Here is a 23,271-nt window from a genome sequence, read left to right as displayed (position 1 = left end):
AGGGTAGAGAACTCACAAGACTCTCACTGTGCATGTGTGTGTAATAGTGTGTAATATTTTTAAGGGGAAATCAATAATTATCAAGTCATGTATGAAAGCCTCAATTAATTATACAAGAGATAAGAAACTCCCTCCCTCTGATAAAATTAACTCATAGATGCACTACAAATATCTGAAAGATTAATAAAGATTTTTGAAGTAGCGGTGCATGGTAGAAGTCCTGATGGTGAGGATAACATTTAAATTAGGATGTAAGTCCAAAACGACTATTTTAAATGTTTTAAAAGCACTGCAAACATTAAAAACCAGCAGTCTGCCATACTAATAAATGTCTGGAAGTGCACAGACACCACTTTGAGCACCTCTTGTAATGGTAGAGGCCAAAGGTAACTTACATTAATCTCATGATGTCTCAATAAATTGAGTATTAAAATATTTATATGTTCTTTTTCTGAAGTATGCATACATTTTTTTTGGTGGACTATATGTGAAAACATCATGTTGTACACTTTAAATATGTATAATACAAATGAGTGTTTCTAAGAACTTTTACTTGTGATTGAAACATTTTAACTATATGAAAGACATTTAAAAATACACATGTATATGCAATTCCAGTATCTCAGTGACATAATTTCTCATTTGTTTGAAATCTTTTAATATTTTTATCCATATGAACATACTGCTAAAGATAAAACTATATTTTATGCACTTATACATTTTACAGATTTTGTAACAATAATTTGGAACTATGCCTCCTTTTTCACTTTTTTGTAGAATTTTTAAGAGCTGTGTTACATCCATTGTATTTGTATATTACATGTTTTACTTAATCATTTTCTTATTACTAGATGCCAGTGCTATGTTTTGAAATTATAAATAACTCTGCTCTATGCCACACGGAGGGGTGCCTATAATCCTAGAATCAAGAGGCTGAGACAGGAGGATTTTGGAGAGTGCAGCGCCAGTCTGAGTGACATAGTAAGTATAAGGCCATTTTAGATTACATCACAAGATCCTATCTCAAAAAACAAAGCAAAGAGGGCAGGGGATTTAGCTCAGTGGTTTTGCCACCTGCTGTGCAAGCACAAGGACCTGAGTTTGATCCCTGGTACCAAAACAAAACAAAACAAAACCAATCCAACTTCCCAGGTTAATTTGGGCTGGGGATTTAGCTCAGTAGTTTTGCCACCTGCTACGCAAGCACAAGGACCCGAGTTCAATCACCGGTACCCAAAAAAAAAAAAAAAAAAAAAAAAGCAAAGAAACAAAAGCTAAGTCTGCTTTGAGTATATTTTTGTATATGGATTTTTCTCCTTTAAAATTTTCATACTTCTTTTATTCCAAGTTATACATATTCTTTTATTGTGTATCAAGTAATATTTTAGTATATTTGGTTTTTCCTTTTAAAAAATTATTGAATTGATATTAAATTTTAAAGTTGAATCTTAGAATTGGAGAAATAGAGCAATCCTAAATATAAATTTGGAATAGGGGGTTTACTAAGTCAAACAAGTTTATGATACTTGATAAGTATATTCAAAATGTCTCCTCAAAATGTTTTGCCAGTAACATCAGCATGGGTGTGTGCTGCAGTTTTTCTATAGCTTTTCCAGCATATGTATTTTCCTGATTTTTAATAGTTTTAATAGATGTCAATTATTTCCTTATTATTATTTTACTTAATTTAACTACTTTGTATGTGAAAAAGCTATGGATGTAAAGAGAACAAAAGACAAAACTTGAAGTCATTGAAAAAATCAGACACAAACACTTTGATGTTTAGTTGGTAACTTTGTGGAGAAAAAGTCAGAGTTCTTGGCTCTTATCTTTCCATATGTTACATCTATTCCTCTGCCACATGCAAAACTGGAAGAATTCTGGACAACTGCTTTATAAAGTCAAAGAAACTTTAGTTAGATGAACCATTAAGAATCATCTGGTTAGGGACTAGGGATTTAGCTCAATGGTTCCACTGCCTGCCTTGAAAGCACAAGGTCCCAAGTTTGATCTCCGGTACCAAAAAAAAAAAAAAAAAAAAAAAAAAGAATCATCTGGTTAAACCCTTCATTTTAATAAGATTAAATAAAAACCCATTGAGATTCAAATTATTCAAGATTTTTCAATTAGTAGGTGGCAGGGTGCAATTTAAGACCAAGGTTCCAGACCTTTCTATCAGGCATGCTGCCTTTCTGATGCAAATTCCATCTGGGGGCTAATCATGTGCCTACAGTTGTCCTTGACATTTAGGCTGAGAAGTGTAAAATTTAGGCTTAGTATACTAATTCTTACTAAATAAAATAAAAGAGTGAATTTCTGTGGTCTTGGACTTATGAGTATAAAGCCAAACCTATATCTGAATATGTTGCACAAAATGAGAAGCACATTTAATGAACTGTCTTTAATAGGCTTATGCAAAGAATTCTGTAGAAGGTGTCTTAAGCATAGTAATTCAAATTGCAGGTGATTAAATCCTCTGGAAGACTGGATCATCATGATCTTGATTTTTTTTCTTGCTGTTGATTGTCTTGTTACCTATTAAATATTAGTTTGTTCACCATTTCTAGACCAAATTAGGAACTGAATTTTACAACTGAAGAAAAGCACACTTTTATTCTATCACCTTTATCATTGCATTTTCAATCTTTCTTGTTTATAAAATGTTCCCACAACCAGTAACACGAGTCTCAGACTTTAATAATCTTTGACAGCAAAAGTCATACTTCAGATTCAAGCCCAGCTTCCATGGTGTAAGCTCAAATCAGCAAAACTGCAGAAAACTGTCCTTCTTCAAATTATTTCCCTGTTTCTGATGTCCCCAGGTTAGTGCCTAATGAATATTCAGGCCCAGTAACTTTTTACCCCCGCCTTTTTGTCTTTCTTCTGGACAGTAATGCTGCTGGATATCACTGTCTTCCCCTGATGAGCACTGATGATTCATCCTATTATGGTCTCCAAGCAAGGTCATTCCTTCTCCAAATTCCTCATATCTAAAATGTGCTAAAATCATCCACTTTATCTTGAAAATCAAGGAAAAGAAACTTAAAACAGAATAATTTACAACACCCAGGAGAATTAGATAGGTTTAGAACTGACACATCCAAACTGAAAATATGAAACCCTGCCTCATTCCTACATCCATCATATGGTAGGGAGGCAGATCAGGGAGGCAAGAGACAGGCGACTCTGGGTACCTCCCTACTTTGGGACCGAGGTCCAATTTTTCCTACCTTAGAGAAGGAAGTTCTCCAAACTGTCTCAACCTGGGCCTGGCATTGTTTTACTGCCCTGGAATGTGTTCTTCCCATGATGACTGACAAAAGGAACATCCATTCTCTTGGGGGTAGTGGAAATCCTGTATTTGCTTCACAGCTTACACAAGATAATCACAATAGTAGGTTGTACATATTCTGAAGTTTGGGCTATACATTCTTAAATGTATGCTTTTACAGGAAAATAAGTTGTACTCCCTATTGGGTTATCTTGTTCTTTGGGAGCTGTTTTACAACTTTGTAAATGATTGATAATAGATAGAAATGCAAAGCATTTATTGTTTATAAACATCAAATTATTTCCTGTCTGGCAGAGGAGAGAAGCTCAGTCTCTCTCTCCTATGATGGAAAAGCCAATCTTGTCTCAATTTGCACATTCATTTCGCTGTTCTTCCCCTATACATTGGACCCTCAAGGTACGACTGGCCCGACATACGAACAACTTGGGTTAATTAGGTTAATGGACCTAAGTCTGCCTTTTGTTATCTATAGTGTGTACCCAGGTAAAAATTCAGATCTCAGCTGTATTGACTTACAACCAACTTGAGTTACAACCAGTCCTTGGAAACCAATTGAGTTTGTAAGTCAAGAGTCCACTGTATTTGTGTCTTTCTTTGTTGTTTTTTTTTTTTTGGTACCAGGGATCGAACTTGAGTCCTTGTGCTTGCGCAGCAGGCAGCAAAACCACTGAGCTAAATCCCTAGCCCTTGTGTCTATTCTTTGGATTCTCTTTTAAACTGGTTAATACCTTAACATTTTTCAAATTAATGAGTAGAGTAAAATCTTTAACAAATGTTTATTTTTGTATAGGAGAATCATGATTTTATCATTTAAAAATTATCTTTTAACACCATGTATGAGATCCTAAAATATGGTTACTCTTTGCTACCTTAAATCTAGTTTAATCCTCATTATTTTTTCCTATCAATATGAAGAATACAAAGGATCCAACTTGTGGGTATTCTCTCCTAGCATAATACACACACACACACACACACACACACACACAGTACACATGCCCATAAACACAACCCCCCCAAAATAAGCAATAATGGTTATCCATAAAACAGTTGAAAATCCATGTGTAAGAAGAAAACATTCTCTAGTGCATGTAAGACACAGTTCTGATGATCCATCAGGCAGAATGTGTACTATCTCAGCTTGAATGGTCTATTTGTGTTACTTCCCCATTTTCAGGAGTTCTTCAAGAATGTAGAATAGATGGTTTCTATTTATACCACGGATTTTTCTCGGCACTGTTAACATTTTGGACCAGATGCTTCTTCAATGTGGGAGCAGTCCTGTGCACTGTGGGAAGCTTAGCAGCTTCGCTGGCCTCTACCCATTAGATGGCAGTGTCACATCCCCCAAATGGCTCCAGACACTGCCCTGGCCAAAATTACTCCACTTGAGAATCCCTGATGTATTTTATTAAAGGACACACAAAATGACTTATCCTATAGAAGAGGGAGGATCTCTCTAAAGATGTGTGTATACTCAATTAACATATATCAGCCTGGATGGGTCTCAGTGGTAATGTTGTGTGATCACAGCAAGTTACAGAATGATTTGAACAGCATGACCATATTTATGTAAATTTTAAAATCACAAAACTTACAGTGTATATTGCTTATAGGGCCATGGATGTGGGGTGAAAATCATAAAACCATGAACATGAATAGACACCAATTTAATGAGTTTCATTGTGTTTGGGATAACAGGAAGGAAATTAGGATAGGTTAAGTTTAAAAGAAAAGTCAACTCTTTCTATAATGTTTTTCTCACTTTCAAAATAGGTCAAAAACACTATTGCAAATGTTACCATTTTTTATTCTGCTAACTTATATAGAGACATTGTTATTCTACAAACTTTATTTTACAGAAAAATCTATAAAATGATATGAAAAATGCAGCTTAAATTTTATATAGTACTTTGATGCTGTTATTTTTCAATCATCTGTTTTATATTGTTCATGTTACTGCTTGCCTTCCTAATTAAGAGTAGCTTTGAATTGGCAGTGTTTTATACAGCAATTTTCTGGTTCAGACTCTAATGACAACCATAATATAAATGTTCTCACCTTATATTTGTGGAGTGCTTTATCTTTTCTCAGTACTCTTACATCTGTCTTCTCATTTTGTGTTCACAATTTCTTTCACCATCAATCTTAGTTTCAAATATATTCACCATGTTAATGCATGTTTCATCTTTCTATTGCAGTTACCTTAAGTTTGGGTTACTGACCCTGAGATACCAGATCCCAGGGAAGTTTACATAGGAAGTGACCCACAAAACACTGGTAGGTAAAGTGAGGCAAGGAGAGAAAGAAGTTAAGAGGCAGCACATTTAGAGCAGCTTACTGTTTAGGGCTATTGAGGCTCAATTTGACTCCTTTGTATAAACTCCTGTGGATGGCTTTCACAATAGAAAGACACAGTGAGTCATTTGTGATAGAAGTTGGCAAAACCAGAAGTACTTATTATCAGGCCCTTTACAAGAAAAGTTGGCTAACCTGTGCTCTATACCATAAAACTTGGAGAAGAATCGATATTTTCAAGAGTTTTGAGAGTTTCCAGTGTGAAGAGATGTGCAAGAAGGAAAATATCCATAAAAATTTCATTTTTAAAGAAGTAGGTTAGGAACAAAATAGTACTCCTATAAGAACAAATATTGATCATTTGCCCTAAAAAATGATCAAGATCCAAGCAGACACTTGAGACAGTTATAACTCTACTATGGAATGAGTTGGAAATAGTTCAGGCTTAGGAAATAGTGATCATTCATTGTGCCAAACAACAACTAATTAAAGATTATGGTAGTAATTAGCTAAGACTATGTTCAGGCTGGGAACAGGAAGAGATAGTGGCTGCCAATAATGACTGCAGAAAACTAACGAAGCTTACCTGTCATTCCGTGAGAGGAGAAAACAAAAACAACAAAACTAAAATCCATGAATGAAAGGGAACACGTAGTGTTCCCTTCCTGTGTCCTCAGGGTGATAAGGAAGACTGAAGAAGGAAAATCTACCTACTGAAGGTAGGTTTAGAAGGTATCTAAAAGTGATAGCTATTTTTGTTAAATTAATAGACTGGTTTTTAGAATTAGTTTTACAGAAAAATTGAGTCAATAGTACAAGGTTCCCATATATTTTCTTCTCCACAGTTTCCCTTAATATTAACATCTTGCATTAGTGTGGTACATTTGATACAGTTAAGGAACCAATACTTTTATATGTTTTATTAAGTAAAGACTATAGTTTACATTAAGGTTCACTCTGTGTTGTGTAATTCTATGAATTTTGACAAATGCATAATGTTATATATCCATCATAATAGTATTGTATGGAATAATTTCTTTACCCTGAAACTTCCCTGTTCTTCATCTATTTACACCTCCCCTCCCATTCACCCCCAAACCTAATAACCTAATAACCTGGTGACACCTGATGCTTTTTATTGTATACCTATATCTACATCTACATCTACATCTATATATATGTCCTCGCACTGCAAGGAATTGAACACAGGTCCTTCAGCATGGTAGGCAGTGCTCTACCACTGAGCTCTAAGCTCACTGCCTAGCCCAAGTGCCTGTAGTTTTGCCTTTTCCAGATGTCATACAGTTGGAGTAGGGAGGATTTTTAGGCCAAATACTTTCACTTAGGAATATGTACAGAAGGCTTCTCCATGCATCTTCCCCCCTTACTGGAAGTTGAATACAGGACGCACTGAACTTCATTTTTAACCCTTTTCAATTTTATTTTGAGATCTGATCTCACCAAGTTACCCAAGCTGGCCTCGAACATGTGATCTTCTTGCCACATCCTTATAAGTACCTGAAGTTAACAGCATGTACCACCATACCTGGCTTCTTTGCATGTATGTTTCCTTTTGTTTTGTTGCTGATATTCAGTACTGGAGATTGAATCCAAGGCCTTGGACATGCTAGGCAAGCAGACTACCACTACACTACATACCAGCCCCTCTTTTTATGTTGTTATTGCTTTTTTCATTGCTTCATGATATTCCATTGTATGAATGTACTAAAGTTTGTTCATCTGCTCACTTATTGATATCATTTGGTTGTTTCTAGTTTCTGGCATTTTATTTCTCCTATATATTTTGTAGATTGTATCTTGCAGGGAATTGTTCCATTTCATTTAAATTATCAAATTTGTGACATAGTGTAGCAGACCCACCCCACTGGCCATGTCAAGCCTTCTACTGGGACCTAGACCTGGTACTTTGTTCTTCTTGACCTGGGGGCAAGCAAGGATGAATGACAAAGAGACGTGAATCTGTTTAACTTTGGGCAGCCAGGGGGCTCTTGCCTCTTAGGAGCCCCAGCATCTGGCTCATCATGCATTGATTCACCTAAACACTGGTACAAGCAATCAAAGTAGCACAAGGTTCATCTGCTTTCCAATATCCACTAGTACATACTCTGGTAAACAACTTAATCTTAGGTGTTCCAGCTTTTCCCTGGAACCTGCAATATGGCTGCACCCTGAGTGCAGCCTTTCTCCTTTGTGCTCACAGAGGCCAGTTAGGCCTCACTTCTCTGGTCTCTGACAGCATTGTTCATAATATTCTTAATTATCTTCTTAATTTCAATGAGCTCAGTATTGATGTCCTCTCTTGTTTGTGATATTAGTAATTGACCTCTTTCTCTCTTTGTCTTGATTAGCCTGGTTAGGATTTATCGATTTCATTAATCTTCAAAGAACAATATTCTGGTTTTAGCAATATTTAAAATTTGTTTATTTTTCAATTTTATTGATTTATGCAATAATTTTATTGTTTTTTTCTTTCATTTGCATTAATTTTATTTATTTATTTATTTTGGTACCGGGGATCGAATTTGGGACCTTGCACTTGTGAGGCAGGTGGCAGAACCACTGAGCTAAATCCTGAGCCTTTGCATTAATTTTATATTGCTCTCATTTGTGTAGCTTCCTAAAGTGAAGCTTAGATTACTGTTTCTTTTTTTCTAATACTATGCTTTCAATGTTATAAATTTTCCTCTATGCACTGGTTTTGCTGCATTCAACATATTTTGATAATTTGTGTTCTCATCATTTACTTTAAAATATTTTAAAGTTTCTTGAGACTCTCCTGATAAATGTTATTTGGAAGTGTGTTACAGTCTAAATATTTTGGGAATTTTCTAGCTATGTTTCTATTATTGATATCTAGCTTAATGTCATTGTAGTGCATGAACAAACTGTATGATTTGTTAACATCTGTCCTGTGGCCTAGAATATGGTTTGTCTTAGTAAATGTTCCATGTGAGCTTCAAGAGAATTTGTTCTGCTTTGTTGGATGAAGTATTTATTAAATGTCAGTTACATCCAATGAATTGATGGTGGCCTTTCATTCAACTATGTACTTACATTTTTTCTTTCAGCTGCATCTATCAATTACTGATTGAAGAATGTTGAAGTTTCCAACTATAATAATCTATGTGTTTATTTCTTCTTGTAGCTCTAATGGTCTTTTTTCCCACATATTTTGATAATCAGTTGTTCAGGTGCATATATGTTAAGATTTACTATGCCTTCTTGGAGAGCTGACTTCATTTATCATTATCTATTACAATTCTTTATTCCTGATTATTTCTTGAAGTCTGCTTTGTCTGAAATTGATATTGCTAGTTCAGATTTCATTTGGTTGTGTTGCCATTGTATATCATCTTTCTCTATCCTTCCACTTTTAATTATGTCAAATGGAATTATGTAGAATAGAAAAGCTATACTTGAATTTTTTCAAAAGTATACTCTGACAGTCTTTACATTTAAATTGATATATTTAGGTAATTCATATTTAAAATAATCATTGATATATTTCAGTTAATCTCTACCATGCTTGTGTTTTCTAGTCATTACAGTTTTTCATTTCTTTAAAAATCTTCCCTTCTTTTTCTTTTTTTTCTTTTTTAATTTTTTAATTTTAAGTTCTTTTATTGGTACATTTTAGGTCTACAATTCATTTACATTTATCATTGGGTGTTTGTACATGTAGATGATATATCTTGGTTCTTATTTTTTCCCCATTACCTGTGTGCCCTTCACCCCCTCCACCCTTCCCTATTTACATAGACATTATTTCCATTTATTTTTTTCTTTTCTCATAGTTTTTCCTTTCCCTCTTTTCCTTTCTCCTTCCCCTCCCTTCACCCCTTCATCTTTGGACCTTTTTTCCTATTTCAAATTATCAATTATTCATTTTAATCATTTTAACCCTTGTTTACACTATCAGTTTCTCACACTAGTGAAACTATTTGGTATTTACACGTGTGTCCTATTTATTTCACTTAAGAGTATGGCCTTGATATGCATCTATTTAGCTATAAATGACTCTAGTTTTTCATTCTTTATGGCTGAGTAGTACTCCATATTATTAAAAAATCCCACATTTTCTTTATCCAGTTTCCAGTTGATGGGCACTTGGGCTGCTTCCAAGCTTTATCTATTACAAACTGTGCCACTATGAACATGGGGACACATATATCACTGTGGTATGATTCTTTTAATTCTTTGGGGAAGATACCCAGCAGGAGAATAGCTGGGTCAAATGGGACCTCTAGCCCTAGTTCTTTGAGGTATCTCCATACTGATTTCCACAGTGGTTGCACCAGTCTGCACTCCCACCAGCAGTGGAGAAGGGTTCCTTTCTCCCCACAACCCTGCCAGCACTTGTTATTGGATGATTTCTTGATAGCAGCCATTCTTTGTGGTGTGAGGTGAAATCTCAGTGTTGTTTTCATCTGCATCTCTTGAATGATGAGTGATGTTGAACATTTTTTCATATATTTGTTTGCTGCTTTTACTTCTTTGAGAAATGTCTGTTCACTTCAGGTGCCCATTTTTGAATTGGGTCTTTGAATTTGGGGGGTCAGATTTTTTTCAATTCTTCATATATTCTAGACAGTAGTCCTTCTGTCATTTTTCTTGCCTTGTTTCTTTAATGAATACATTTTCTCTCTTCACTTAGCATATCAATTATACCTTTTAAAAATGTTAGTGTGGGACAAGGATTTAGCTCAGTGGTTTTGCCGCCTGCTGTGCAAGTGCAAGGACCAGAGTTCAATCCCCAGTACCAAAAAGAAAAATTAAATAAACATTTTTAAAAAATGTTAGTGCTTGTCATAGAGTTTGCAATATATATTTACAGCTTATCTAAGACCACCAAGTCTAAGTTGTTAGTTTCAAATAACACTATACTGCTTCTCTGCTAACATAGGTACCTTATAGCAGAGCATTCTCAATTCCACCATGCTACTACTCCCTATGCCAGTGGTGGCAAATCTATGGCACTTGTGCTGCAGCAGGCTGTTTGTATCATTGAAAGCTATAAAAGTTTTACCATCCCTGCTACTGTTGCAGTCACTGATTCCACTCCTTCATAAATTATATGCACCCAATACATTGTTGCTACTATTACTTTGAGCAGTTATCTAATAGATTAAGAATAAAATGTTCTATTATCCCTTTCTATATTTCTCTCCAATGCCCTTTCTTTCTCCCTTCCCTTGTACTCTCCTCCTCTCCCCACCTTTTTTCCTCCCTCTCTCCTTTCTTCCTTCCTACCTTCCTTAATTCCTTCTTTCCTTTCTGCTTCCTTGGTCTCTTTCTTGTATTTGATTTCTATCTCTAAAGAACTTATTTGAACATTTCTTGTTTAGCATATCTGTTGGCATTACATTTCTTCAGTTGTTATCTGAAAAAAATTTTTTTCTTTGTGTCAGAAGGAAATTTTTGCTGTACAAAGAATTTTAGCATTGTATGGAGGGTTATTTGTTTCAACATCTTAAATATTTTACTGCATTCTCTTCTTGCTTACATGATTTCTGAGAATGCTGGTGTAATTCTTAACTTTGTTGTTCAGTAGGTAAGGTCTTATCTCCCTGCGTTTTACAAGATTTTCTTTGTTTTTGATTTTTACACATTGAATTTGATATGTGTACTTATAATTTTTTTTGTATTTACCTTGCTTATTGTTGTAAAGGTTCTTGAACCTGAGATTTAGTGTGTGTCCTTAATTTTAGAAAATTCTGAGCTACTATTACTTCAGTTATTTTTTTATGTTCCTCTCTTCTTCTAGAGTTCCCATTATGGGCATGTTATGCCTTTTGTAATTGTCCCACAATTCTTGAATGTTCTGGGGTTTTTTTTATTCTTTTGTTTTCTCTTTGTCTTTCAGCCTAGGGAGTTTCTGTTGACTTATCATCCAGCTCACTGATCTTTTCCCCAGTCATTTCTAACCTGATCATCTTTCAAGGTATTCTTCATTTCTGCCACAATGTTTTTTGTATCTCCCATTTCCTTTTGATTCTTTGTTAGAGTTTCCATTTCTTTTTGATTATGTTACTGAACTGTTCTTTTTTATATGTATTAATTTTAGGGTATAGTAGTTTTAAAAAATGCTGGTTTTCATTGTGGGATTTTCATAAGGCAAATAACATATTTTGATCATATCTAGCCCCCTATTACCCTGCCTCACACCTACTTCTTCCTCTTCTTTATTCCCTTTCTCTGGTCAAGTAGTGTCCCTCCTTCTTTCATGTCCTTTTTTAAAAAATCCATGTACTTATCTTTCTGAGTCTGACTTATTTCACTTAATGTGATGATCTTTATGTCCATCCATTTTCCCACAAATGACCTAATTTTGTTTCTTCTATGGCTGAATAACACTCCATTGTGTGTACATATCATATTTTCTTTAACCATTGATCTGTTGATTTTCATCTAGACTGATTCCATGTCTTGGCTATTTTGAATTTGTGCCACAATAAACAAAGATATACAAGTTTCTCTATAGCATACTGACTTTAATTCTTCTGTTTCCCATGTGTTCTTAAATGTTTTCTACTTTTTCCATAGGTTCTCGCTCTGATTCAACTCTACTCATTGCAATTTGATTCTGGCACCATCTGTAATTCACAAGTTAATTGTTTAGCCCTCCACAAGACTGCCTCTTACTCTAGATGCCAGCAGCAAGTGCGGTCCCCATATTTCCTATGCTTCTGACTGAGAAGCTATAAATTTTGAAGTCCCAACAACCACTCCAATTTTGATAATTCACTCTAATGATTCACAGAACACATTAAAAATGCTGTACTGCTGGGGATTTAGCTCAGTGGTTCTGCCATCTGCCTCGCAAGTGCAACTTCCCCAAAATGCTGTTCTAACGGATACAGTTTTATTATGAAGGAAACACACAAGAAAAGTTCTGGAAGGTCCGGGATTCAGTGCTCTTGTATCCTTTCTATGGAATCTGGATGTAGCATCGTCTGTGCACCGCAGTGTGTTCATGATTTGGGATGCTCCACTCGGTGTCCAGAGTTTTTGTATGGGCTGTCATCACACAGGCATGACTGTGTAAACCACTGGCCACGTGACTGTGTTCAATCTTCAGTGCTTTCTCCTTCATGGAGGTCAGACTGGCCCAGGATTCCAGCCTTCTAATCATGAGTTTGGTCTCTCTAGTGATCAGCCCTGATCCTGAAGCTAATTAGGCATCTACCATGAGTCATTTCATTAAGATCAACATTAACACAAACATGCCCATAACTCAGGAAGTTCCAAGGGATTTTGAAATTCTTTGCCAGGAATGGGATCAAAGACCAAATAAATTCTTTAGCATACCATAAAACCTTTAATATATCAATCACAGTTGTTGTAAGCTTCTTATCTGACAATTTCAAAATCTGTGTTATATCTGAATCCAGTACTGATGCTCATTCTGTTTCTTCAGATCGCATTTTCTTCTTGCCTTTAGTATATCCAAAATTTTGTTGTTGGGCACTGAGGCAGTCAGGCTATCAGTATAAAGATGATATTAGTCTGGCCAGAACCTGGGTGTTTCCTGTTTAAGGTTTATTATAACTGTGCACCAAAGATTCCATTTTTCTCTAATTTCCCATTGTTTGCCACTTCCATGCTGTCTCCAAGTCTCCTAAGAACCTCTTCTTAAATAGGATGTCTCTCTTAGGTGTCTCATTTGCAACCCACTGTTTTTATATAGGGGCTCTGTCAGTGTGGGGATAAGATTTTGAGGAAGGGAAGCATTCCACCTTAAAATTATATATCAGTTTTTTTAATGGACTTGAGTTCCCGAGTTGTAGCCATCAGTAACTTTTCTCAACTTTTTTTTCCTATTATGCAAGACAGAAAATCTAGAATGACTAACAATGTCTAGTTGCTCTTCCTCTTCATCAGATAAGGCTGTAGCAAAGTAGCTTCCCTTGAGCACAATCTCATTAGAGAAAGTAGAACTGTCTGGGCTTATTTCAAAGTGGTTACTTCTGTTCTTCACTGCTCACAGAAGAGAAGATTGTCTCTCATATTTTACTCACCCCTGGTGGGTCTTCTGAAGTCCAAACACACACCAGTATAGGAGGCCCCCTAAAACTGGGTACAGTGGATTTTAACTCTGGAGTTAGTCTGCAGTCAGCTTTCAGCAGTTCATCAGTTGCTGTTTATTTGTTCCTACCAGTTTCTATCTCCATATGTCTCTGGTCCAGGTAAACTGTGATTCTCTATATTTGCATGTCTGGTTTTTACTGTGGCAGTTTGTGATGTGACCTCAGTGCTCTTGCAGATCTAATTAAAATTGCTGATTTTTAGTTTGTTCAGCTGTTTTCGTACAGTCAGAACAGGAAAGATAATTTCAGAGCTCTTTGTGTGTCAGAGCTAATCAGGAGGCATGACCAGTATGCAACTAGAAGCAGGGGTCTGAAACCCATATGTATTTAGGCCATGGCCCATGGGGACAGGCATATTGATTACTTCCAGTGGTCACTGACTCCTTCATAAAACCAGCTTTTCAGCTAAACTGCATTCTACAAATGTACTATTTGCTAGGTTACTGGTCAATTAAATGCAGTCTTCAAAAGAAAGACCTTTTAGTGAGATTTGGCTTTGTGATTTGAACTGGCCTTTTTGTTTCCACTCTGTCCAATCCCAAAGGCCTTTTCAGCTGGTGAATGGGTTTCTCATACATCCTGTGCATCGCTATTACTCTTAATGTATTCTAGAACATGTTTTTCTGGATTGTAAGCATCTCCAACCCAACTTATGAGTTTTCAGCTCTTTGGATTTAAATCAGAAACATTTTAGTAAGTCCAAGCCCTAGAGACCCACTACTAATAAGACTATCACTAGGATGAATGGATGAAGGGGTGTGTGTGTGTGTTCAAATCTGTATCAGTGATTTTATAAATTTATACCTATGTTATAAACTTATGTATCTGATTTCTATGCTAGGTCTAGTAATATATATATATATATATATATATATATATATACACATATCTAAATGTTTTTGAACAATTATATAATAAGAATATTTAATACCTATCTTTGTAAGCACATTTATAAACTTTTGACATGAGATTTTTAAGTTCCTAACCAGCATTAATATTATATTAAGAAATTTGTAATAAAAGTGTCTAACATTTCTTTTCATAAAATATATAACAGTTTAGAAAAATAGTGTATTTTAAGGCATATGTGGAGCAAACTGACATACTCTTTCATCTACAAAAGTTGCAAGAAGTTCATGAGAAACAAAAAGATTGAGTTGTCAGTATTCATAGTGCTTCTCCCTGTTCATTTATTACTTTGTGCACCAGCATATTCTGGTAAATGCTTAATAACTGGTTCTCCCAAAAGAAATGCCCCAAGTGTGGAATTTATTAACTTCTTTAGTGCAAATACCCCCATAATGGTCAATTCCAGGGCCGCGTAACACTGAGTAGCAGAGACATGCACTAATCAGATCTCATTAGGTCTTAAGGACTGACTGGAGCATTTGCTGCCTGTAAACAGGAGACAAAGGATTGTTAGGGGCATCATAACTGTCTGAGAGTGTTCATATTTTACAAAGATGAGGGGAAAGTCAGAGGTTGGGGCTGGTGAGGCTTCTCAGTGATTTTTCATGGAGATTTTGCTGGTTTCTGAGTGATGATGTGGGCTTTAAAAATATATGGACCATTTGATTTTCAGATACCTAGGCAATCAAGGTGATATTTGTGTTATCATGCTTTTTGTGTGTCAGGTAGGAAAAAAAATTGTCAGTTGGGAAATAATGCTGCTTTTTTATTCCTTAGCATTTAGAGTGTAAATATAATGACTTTAGTAATAATCCTACTAATAACTATATGTGTCTTGGTAAGATATACTATTTTTTCCACAGTATTGACCATTTAATCATTGAAGGTGTTATGTGAAGAGAATATGATGACTCTGAGAATGTTGCTGGTACTGAAGTTTTGATGGGATCCAAAGAGTGTTAACGGTTCCCTAATGATGAAAGTGGACCAAGGTTATTTGTTGGTATCTTGGTAGAACAGACTGTGTCCTTAAATATATTTATCACATGGATCTACTTAGGTTCCGGTCAAGACATCACTGTGTACATACATGTTTATTAATGGAGCTTTCCAGGTATCCAGGCAAGTGATAAGGATAGATAATACCCTTGACTAACACTGGGAAACCATGAAATTAGAACTGTGGCACTGGCACTTGTGTTCTCAAGTCTTTTGCTCTCCCATGAAGCTCTTTCCAAGTGCACAGAGATGAGCTGCTGTTACATTTCTCATTAAAGATCTTGTTTCCAGACATCAAGGTAATTAATGATATTGCTGAAATTCTTCTACTGAAACTGTTTTTGGTATATGTGCAGATGAAATAATGGCCAGCTTAAGTGGGAATGCTCAGCTTAACTGAGGGTGATTCTGGGTGTGGGTGACCCACCTAAGGATTGTTGCCAGAACTGCATAAAAGGAGGATAGGAGGGGAGGAATGCTGGCTGCTGATTTCCCAGGAGAAGCTTTGTTGGAGCTGGAACTCAGTGGCTTTTCTTGCTGTTGCTCCCTCAGTGGGTAGTGGTGGTGGGGTGCTGGTCTTTGCCTTTGTCTTGAGCATCACTCCCTGGCTCCAGTGCAGATCCCTCAGTGTTCTGGCACAGATTGTTCACCCTGCCGGCATAGACTTTTGAGCTTCTACCACAGGCCCTTGGGCCTTTTGGTGCAGATTCTTGATATGAACTTTCATGAGACATTGCTGAGAGCTGTAGGCCTCTGGCTGGACTCATGTGGAATATTATGTGGAAAGATCTATTGCACTTTTCTGCGTTTGACTTTTTGGGAGAATATTGTAAGACAGTCCTATAAATTTGTATATCCTGTGGTAAATCTGTTTCCTTGGAAACACCGACTAGAATAGTATGTTTATAGGTAAAAAATAAATTTGTAACAGTAAACATGGATTTTTCTTTATTTGCAGGTATAGACATGCAATAAGATGTGCACCAAACACTGGGATTTTTAGATTTCTGTCAAGACCTTATAGTAACCCTTTCAACTGTTGGTCAGCACACCATGTAGGTAGGTGGTTTCATGTAGGTTCTGATGTAGGCCCAAACCACAGCACAGCTTGTCATCTTACTGGTTTTACCTTCTCAATTATTCTTAAAGATGTATTTTCTAAAGCCTTTGCAGATTTCTATCATGAGATCACAGTTAATCTAACATTAGCCTTTAATGGCAGATATTGCTGTTGTGCAAACAAGTGCTGATGTAGACCAAAACTAAAGCACAGACCACCTGATCTTCAGATCACATGAGGCAAGTCATTATGGTTTCCCTATCACTTGCCATCGTGATTTCTTTGCCAGTATTCAGGTGAGGAATAACATCCTTAGGAGCACTTGAAACCATGCAGTTTCTTTTCTATATTTCAGAGAGAATGTGTAACCCTGTGAAGAGGTTGCACATATCCAAGTATTTATAACATAGTCCCAACTATAGTAATCATAGGAAATAGGCAGATATTTCACGAAGAAATGTTGTCTTATCTGACATTATCCTTGACCTTGGAGAACCACAAGAATCCAGGTAGAGTCCTGTGATCATGGATGTAATAGAAGCCATTCAACAGTTCCTGGTAGGTTGTGTCTTGATTCCTGTCAAGGGTTAACAGTGAACTTAGAAAGTTCATTATCAGGAGATATTTCTGTATTGGAGTAAATATTTTCATGTACAGCACATGCCAGACCGACCATTAGATCATCAAATATCTGAGTCAGTGATGTTTGTTTCCCAAAATTTTTATCATATGATTAAAAAAATGTAAGTATGTAGATAAGGAATGCAGTATTTCCTTTTTTTGTATTAAATTCTTTTATTGGTACATTGTAGGTATACAACACAATTACATTTCTCATTGGGAATTGTACCTTTGCATAATGCATCTTGGTTCTTATTTTTTCCCCATTCCTAGCCCTCCCTTCACGCCCTCCACCCTTCCCTATTTACAAAGACTTTATTTCCATTTTTTCCATTTCTCATCATTTTTTCCTTTCCCTTCTTTCCTTTCCCCCGCCCCTCCCACTACCCCTACCCCTTTGGACCTTTTCTTCTTATTTTACATTATCGATTATTCAAGGAATGCAGTATTTCATATTCTAGAAACCATATTATTGCATTATCTTACATTTAGAGAGAATTTACCCTGGGAATTTCAAATGACTTTCATGTACTCAGGTTATTATTATGCATTTATGCATCATGGTAGTTAACAAGTTAAATATTAGCAGTCATGAGATAATGAGGTTTGGAACAATGATGTTCATCATAAAATAATCAAGAATACAAGTAGAGTTGATGAGTCCAGGTAGAAATGAAATCTTGCAATAATGACAATAAAGAAAGTTATTTGAAGGGTCCCAGTAGAAAAGTCTTACTATACATATACTTGTCACCCATGTTTTTACATTTCCATGCAGATACGGTGGTAAGTCTCATGATGACCAACAGTGGCAGTTTGTTGTATCCATGGCCATGATGATCAAGAGGGATATTGTAAGTGTGGGGTTCTTACATTTATTTTAGCATGTTTTCTGTACATATTTAGTAAAGGAATGATTCTGTTTACCACTGCTAGTAACAAGTAGCTTATTATATAAAGTTTTGATAAACTCTGAATTTAATCCTAGGAGGTGTGGAGGCATATGCAGGGATCCATGCAAGTTATTCAACTGATCCACATCACAGTATTGACCATATTTTTTTCTACAGGTAGCCAGCCAAGAGAAAATGGTGTGAAGAACAACATCTCTGACCTTGAAGTTCTAAAGATCTAAGTACTTCAGTTGGTTTCCCTGATGATGGAGGTGACCAAAATTTTAAAGTTGTCCTTTTTTTCTCCCCTCAGGTGAAAGATGATGCGTCCTAAACACACATCTCAAAGTGTTGTCCAAGATTCCAGCAGTTATTAAATTATAGTGATTGGACTTAACAATGGTAATTTATGAAATGTTATGACTAACCTGGTAAGTAAGAAATTGTCCCTGCCAAGATGCCGACAAATAACCTTCAGATTTCTTGGTAAAGTGGATGGGATATCTAACACAATGTTACCTTCGCTTTTTGGCAGGTATTCCATTAACTTTTATCCTAGTGTACAGGTTTGTTGACTTTAAATCATTAGAGGCATTTCTTATTTTTTGGTATTTATATCATGAATGATGCTTTTGAACTCCTGTGGTAACCTCTGGTTAGAACACAGTTCAAAATATGATTTGTCAGTAATGCTTTTTGTAAATATGAGATTGTACTATGGACTTATTTAGAGATTGTGATAGGTTATTGTATAGGGATGCAGGTCATTGGCCATATTTCCTATCCCCTAGTATTGACCATGGGAATTTTGCTAGTGTTTCTTCCAAAGAAGATGGTATTTCTTAGTAGGCTTTTACCTCAGTGTTCAGCTTTAGCCATGTAATTGTGATAAGAATATGATTTGTCATGTTGAACGCCATGACCAAGAGAATGTGTCAATGTCTTCCTTGAATGACATAGGTTCCAAAATCATTTTTCATGATTTGATTTTCAAGTTCCTCTGAAGACACTGTGATTATCCTACCCACGGGAGTGAGTAAAGTCCATAGAGGGTCATGAGGTAAGTGCTGAGGTACCCTAAACCAAATCTTCATCTATAGAGGAAAGGGATGAGTGTGTCCTGACTATTACTAGATTTAGTGGTCACTGCTCCTATAAGAAATAATTTTGTCCTTCACAGTTCTAGTAAATATGAGTTTATCCTTTATATGCCATAGGGAAAGTTGGTGTTTTAGCAAGGACTGCTGAGGGAGTGATTATGAACTGGTTAATTGAAATTATTGTGGAACTCTATGACTGCAGTAAGCATAGGTTAATTTCCAGGGTGTGGAGATGACAAAATATGGGCTTTCTGACAATACTGTTTTTGTTTGGTGAATCCAAGTATCCTGAGGAGTTTAGCTGTCCTTTAGCAATGGACATTAAAAAGGGAGTGGGCTCATGTTCTGACACAGCATCTTCTATGCTAAACTGGCTTTGTATTTTTTTTCAGATGCCCTTCAAGAGAACACAGTGATCCAGAAAAGATGGTTGTTGCAGTCACCCTAGTAACAAGGTAAATGATAAAATGGTCATAGTCCAGTAAAGGCTGTTTGATCTTCTATAATCCTGGCAAGTTCCTAACTAGGTGCTCAGATGTTAAGGTCTTGGCTAGTGTATTGGTCTGGGATGATATAGTCACTCACTAGTGACATCTCATTTTCAGCAATTCATTTTATGACTGTGTTAGGTTTTATTATATTCCCCCACTTCTGGTGATACATGTTTTCAAAACATATTATCACCTTAATATTACAAGGATACATCAAATGTCATTGCATCTTTTCTGGAATGTAATAGATGTAATATGCTTGTATTGCTACTGGTGGAGAAGAGATTCATGTAATTTTCACTGAGTCCATCTCTGAAATATTGTCCTTGGAAGGTTTGCATGTATCACTGAAGACAGACAACACTCTCTTACAAGACTTTATCCATGGAAGCCTGCAAGTATCTAGATAACATAAGTGGATGCTGAAACGATGAAGTGACATAGGGAATTTGGAGTTGTGTAAGTGCAAATGAGACATATACCAAATCAGAAGTCCATGACAAGAGTCCATAGACAGGTGAATACACCACAGCAAGCAAAATAAGTTTGTAAAGTAGAACACTACTGATCTCTCTATAAGTGCTAATATGGGCATTCACCACATCACAGGAAATCAGATCTTCATATACAGGGATGAGTGATGAGGATGTCCTTGACACTTGTTACTGAGGTTTTGTTACAAGTACTAATGGATGAAATGAGAGACATGATGAAAATATCTTGTGAACACAATACTACATTTTGTATGAGACAGAAATGAATATTGAACCTGTACAATTTCAGGGATCCATCGCATCATGGTTGGATGTAGACATGATGGTGTTACAACACAACAGTAAACATTGAAAAATTTACAGATGGCTATATTACACATTTGGACATGCCAGAGAATACAATTTACATAGAATTAAGGACTATATTAACACATAGCTGAAGGATGTCTTTCTGTTTCTGGGTGAGGGGCAGAGTCAGTGACATGGAAGAGCAAGATGAGAGCTAAATGACAGTTTTCTGTAGGTTCTTTCAAGTTAATGGAAATGATCAATTGAATGAGTGTGTTGAAAAAACCTTAAGCAAACCAAGGAAAAACAAAAGTATAAATTACAGCCCATTGGCACCCATCCAATCTTCAGTATCCAGGTGGCTAGCATAAGGGTAATAGCCTAATGAGATGTTGTCATGTACTGGATTCTTATGCTAGGAAGGTCACTGTGACTGTCGAGTTCTGAGCTGACCCCACATTCACACATCAGAGACCTTATTTTCAGATGTGATTTTCACTGTTGATAATGAAACTCTGAGGTAGTCTCCTTTATTTGGCAAGTGTGAGCTTAAGGGTCTCATTCCTATCAGGGTGTAGAATCAGCTGCTACTGAATCCAGGCTGAAAGTGTGCATTTAAACTGGCCATTGTAAAGGGGAACAAAAGAGGGTGGAGGGGGAGAGGAAAGAGGAAAGAAAGAAAAGAAAATAGAAGAAAAAATGGAAACAAAGCTTTTGTAAATAAAGGAGAAGGAGAGAGGTAGAGGGAAGGGTGGAGAATGGGAAAAAAAGAAGAAAGATACATCATGAAAGGTACAAATTCCCTGTGATGAATGCTATCATTATGTTTACCTGAAATTTACTAATAAATTTTGCTTCAAAAAAAAAAAAAAAAGAACAACAACAACAACAAACTAGGCATTGTAGAGAAAAAGCAAGGATTCAGATAATTATCCTAGAGTAGTTCCCTGAGATACAGATTGTAACAGTTTGTCTGGTGTCTGCTCAGAAGTGTCCATTTTCTCTTCTCTGGCTTTCAGTGTGCATAAATGAGGGTCCTTGTAGTGGTGATGGACCCCTGAGTAATCCCATGATGTACAGATTGTGGAGATGGAGAAAAAGAAGGGCATATGATAAAGTACAGGATGGGTTCTTTCGGGTGTGTTTTCTAGTGATGGGTCCAGACCTCACAGCCAGAAAAGGCCAGCCCCTGGAACCTCACCAGGATTCAGATAGCAGCAAGTATGGCCTCCATCACAGCACAGGAAATGGATCTTCCTAGGCTTCAGTGGAGCATGTTGGGGCCCTGAGTGTAGCCAATACCATATTTTGTGTGAATACATTCAAGTATAAAAGGCTAAAATTCAGAAATCTAGTCTGTGTGAGTTTTCTTTTTGTATAGGGTAGGGAAAGTACTGTTCAAGGTCCCTGTGTACTGGGATTGCTTGCTCACTGTATGCAGTGACATGCTTGAGTACTAGACTGCTGAGAAAGAAGCACAGGTAACTTGCAGGCATCCACTTGATGAGGATCAGAGCCTTGGGATGATATTCTTCCCTCAGTTTCAATCTGGTATGCGGTGGAGTGGAAGCCTCCCACACCAGTGGTGGTTGTCAATGAATCGAGTACATTGTATGCTTGCAGAACATGCTGTATCCTTTTAGCATGGTCTTGTTCCTTTTCCCTTCATGGATACAGAGTGATCAAGAAGTTGGTTGATGTACACTTATGAAAGGCCAGGGAAATACCACCATGGGTACAAGCTGATCACTAGGCCAGATGTCTGTATCTAGGTCAGAAGGAGCCTCTGCCTAACCTGGTATTAACATGTTTCATCACCAGGTATCCTGCCAAAAGGTCTTGGGAGATGCTGCTACCCTCAGCCATGCAACACCTTCTTCTTTACTGATGTACACTGTGGGAGGGCACTTGGGCACACTTTGCTTTTCCCCACTGATTCACCTGTGTGCCAGTGAAGGTGAAGTCTTCCCAATGCCTGCTGGTAAGTGTCCCATTTTCATGTAGGGAAACTGACCTGTAATGTAGTTTTCATGTTGGCTAGGTGGATGGGGAGGCCAGGATTCTTGCTAACATCCACTATGAATATTGAGCCTTAGAACTTCTGCAGGTTTCCCTTCAAGTAAGAAAGAATTCTCTTACCATATTTTTTCTAGGAAACACCCCTGAGACTGAGGTGTTAAAGCAAAGGGGCAGCAGTCTAACACAGTGACCTCCACAATGCTCATATGTGCTGGTGGAAGGAGACTTGAATGGACTAAATCAGTATTCTCTGATGTCATTTTCACAGGGACAGTCATGTCACAGTGAGCAGCACAGTATAATCAGGAGGATGCATACAGATATCTAGGTAAGTGTGGGCTTGTGCCCAGGCCACCAATGAGGTCCTGCCACTTCCACATGCGTGAGTAAGTGACAAAGGTGTGGCTTGGCATTTGTAGCCCACTGCTTGATTTGAAGTTGCTCAAGTAAGGAAGGATGGAATCCACAGCGATGCCACAATCTGGGAGGGGACACTTGGCACAGCTTAGGTGAAATGGATGGTAAAAGAGTGAGCAGTGAAGAAGACATGGTGTCTAGGTTTGGGTGCTTGCTGTGTCCCAGCCCGGGGAGCTGTAGCACAGGAGAGTCTGCAGGGTTCCACTTAGGAGAGGTTTGACTGTGGGGACAGGATTGTTTTCATGCAGTTATCCCAGCAGCCAGGTACATTTCCAGTGTGTC

At 36.9% G+C, this 23,271-nt stretch overlaps 2 long non-coding RNA genes across 6 annotated transcripts in view; both read left to right on the top strand.

Moving 5' to 3' along the window:
- Nucleotides 1–23,271, top strand: part of LOC147828601 (uncharacterized) — a 128,257-nt gene that overhangs the window by 55,834 nt on the left and 49,152 nt on the right. The gene's annotated exons all lie outside the window — the stretch shown is intronic.
- On the top strand, nt 777–23,238 carry LOC147828603 (uncharacterized). 5 transcript variants are annotated; one of them, XR_015450411.1, is made up of 7 exons: nt 777–981; nt 16,565–16,665; nt 18,066–18,141; nt 18,358–18,452; nt 19,141–19,240; nt 19,673–19,735; nt 22,375–22,794. It is a non-coding gene; the product is annotated as an uncharacterized LOC147828603 (long non-coding RNA). The 5 variants fall into 5 exon arrangements; XR_015450410.1 differs by lacking the exon at nt 22,375–22,794 and adding an exon at nt 22,841–23,236 and having other exon boundaries at nt 781–981; nt 19,176–19,240; XR_015450409.1 differs by having other exon boundaries at nt 781–981; nt 19,176–19,240; nt 22,375–22,791.

The sequence above is a fragment of the Heterocephalus glaber genome, unplaced genomic scaffold (assembly GCF_053883595.1).
Source record: "Heterocephalus glaber isolate CG9 unplaced genomic scaffold, H.glaber_assembly_v1.0 deba00000943, whole genome shotgun sequence".
Classification (NCBI taxonomy): domain Eukaryota; kingdom Metazoa; phylum Chordata; class Mammalia; order Rodentia; family Bathyergidae; genus Heterocephalus; species Heterocephalus glaber.
The sequence above is the reverse complement of the archived record's forward strand: the minus strand, read 5'-3'. Positions and strand labels throughout refer to the sequence as shown.